Source organism: Diabrotica undecimpunctata, chromosome 4 (assembly GCF_040954645.1).
Source record: "Diabrotica undecimpunctata isolate CICGRU chromosome 4, icDiaUnde3, whole genome shotgun sequence".
Lineage (NCBI taxonomy): Eukaryota > Metazoa > Arthropoda > Insecta > Coleoptera > Chrysomelidae > Diabrotica > Diabrotica undecimpunctata.
The window spans coordinates 48,626,300-48,628,783 of record NC_092806.1 but is presented as its reverse complement, the minus strand read 5'-3'; the positions used below and the strand labels follow the sequence as shown (position 1 = coordinate 48,628,783).

Genomic DNA, 2,484 nt, shown 5'->3' with positions numbered 1-2,484 from the left:
GCAAGTATCCTTACCTATCATCTATATGTCTTGTGGATAGGATAAGGAAATTTTGATTTCTTTGGGCAAAAGTTACAAGCAAGCCGTCTTTATAAAATGCAAACTTTATAGTATTTCGGTGGTAATTTTATAGGTATCTCTCCCTTATTTTTATTTACTGTTCCGGGCATAGTTAGCTTAAATTCATTCTTTAGTTGTATTGCTAGTGAAAAGCTAAAAAAATAATTGTCCATAATTACATTATGGTATCTACTTTTTTTTCTAGTTCTGTTATTGCTTTTGTTTAACTATTGCGCGGCTATCTCATTCTTCATTGATACTGCTAATTCTCCCTATATCTGGCTAATTGTTGCTTGAGCCAACTGTGTACCGTGTTTGGATTTTCGTTATAATCGGCCAACTCTCTTAGTATCCTGTTGTGATGGTTTCTTAGGTCATTCAAAATTTCGTATGCTTTTTCGTCTTTTTATTTTGGACTGCTTTTATCTTCTTCCTGTTGGTTTTATAGGTGTGTCACCATACTGCAGAGACGTATTCCAGTGTTGGCAGGATTATGCTATTTACCATTTGTATCTTGGTAGTTTTGAACCTCAGCTTGCTTTTTCGGCCTGTTAGCAAAGAAAGTTGACTTATGCTGCAGAGACATATTCCAGTGTTGGCAGGATTATGCTATTTACCATTCTTATCTTGGTAGTTTTGAACCTCAGCTTGCTTTTTCGCCGTTAGTGTTTAAGCCTTAGATTAACGAAACCGTAGATATAACATCGACAAGTGCGCAGCCTGTCCGTTTCCCCTTAATCCCCACTCCTTCATCCTGCCAATCAAAATAGCAGACAGAGTATACCCCTCCAGCACGGTCCGCCGGCAACGACTTGTTCACTATTTTAAATTTTTTACGTTAAATTGTGTGATTTTGTGTATTCAGTTTTCGGCTGTGTTAGTGTCTTTTTTTATAAAATACCACGGTGTATAATTAAGAACTATATTTATCATTCAACTGCAAATTGTGTGAAAGACAAAAAGTCAGCTAACCTATTTAGGTAAGTTTAAAATATTCTATTTGTAATATTGTATTCATTAGTAGCCATATTTGTACCGAGGGGAAGTGTTCGACGCTGTACTTCAGAACCGGACTTTTAAATTTTAAAAACTGCAATTTGTTTTGAGTGGTGATCTCAGATTAATGAGTGGTGATATTTAATTTCGCTTAACGTCATCATTTTGATACTTCTACGGTTTATTTGAAAGTGACATAAATTAAAGTAATTATCAATTATAAAAACCATTACATCCTTCTTATATAGATACTATTTTTTTTTTGTAATTTTCGGTGAGGTAGTTGCTATCAATAGTTAGTTAATGTAACTCGTTTTAGTTTCTCTGCATCTAAAGAAATACGAGAGGCATGGATATTTTTTTCCAATATAGAGGGAAAAGAACTACCAAAAATCCCTCGTATGTGATTTGCATTTTACTGAAGATTCGTTGGACAGAGAAAAATCGCCGTTTAAAATGTATCTAACGAAAAATGCTGTACTCACTAAGGGGTGCCTACAATAAATCAATTTTAAATCCATATGCATGCAATATAACTTATTGAAGTCTTTAAACTATTATATATTTTTAGAATCAACCAATTTTAAGAAATACTGCAATGCGTGAAGAACATAATGTAGAAATATCTACATATCCGTACCTACCGGAACCTAAAAAACAGGTAAATTTTATGCTAACCGGTCTAGCTAACTGACTAAGTTGAACTTACTGAATTTTGTAACATTTGTTATAATATAGCATTTTTTCAGAAACTCTTATTTAACGCACAAAAACCTAGTGGAAGTTCTAACATTACAGAAACAACGCCAACAAGTTCACCTAAATCAAAAAAAAGAACAAGTACGTTTTTACTACTTAAAAATAAATAGATATATAGGGTATTAAAGTTGTAAAATAAAAATATATTTTTTTTAATTTTACGCAAAAATTATTTGTTTTGGTTTTAAATTGGATAATTCATTGTCTTTTAATGACCATTTTAATTACATATTAAAAAAGATTTCTAAAAAATTATACTTTTTTTCAAGAATATCTAAAAATTTGTCAACTGCAACTAAAATTACAGTTTTTAATGCGATTATTCAACCTCACTTCGATTTTTGCTCGTCAGTTATTTTTCTCTTCAATTTAAATCAATCGGCCCAGTTGCAAAAATCACAAAATCGTGGAATGAGAATCATTATTGGTGGAAACAGATATACACCTATAGCAACAATGCTTAGCATGCTGCAGTGGGTTTTAGTTCAACAAAGGGACTTTTACCTTACAATGTTGTTCATTTATAAAATTCTAAATAATTTGGCCTCTGCTTACTTTTGTGAGTTTATTACACGGAATTGTGATATTCACAATTACCCTACTCGAGGTAAGTGCAATTTACACATTGTGAAAACAAAAAGGACAGCTTCAAGAAACTCTTTGTTGTTT

At 32.1% G+C, this 2,484-nt stretch overlaps 1 long non-coding RNA gene across 1 annotated transcript; it reads left to right on the top strand.

Annotated features, from left to right (window-relative positions):
* The first annotated feature begins 836 nt into the window (after positions 1 to 836).
* Positions 837 to 1,926, top strand: LOC140438232 (uncharacterized). Its single transcript, XR_011950464.1, has 3 exons — positions 837 to 1,040; positions 1,628 to 1,717; positions 1,806 to 1,926. It is a non-coding gene; the product is annotated as an uncharacterized lncRNA (long non-coding RNA).
* Positions 1,927 to 2,484: the final 558 nt, after the last annotated feature.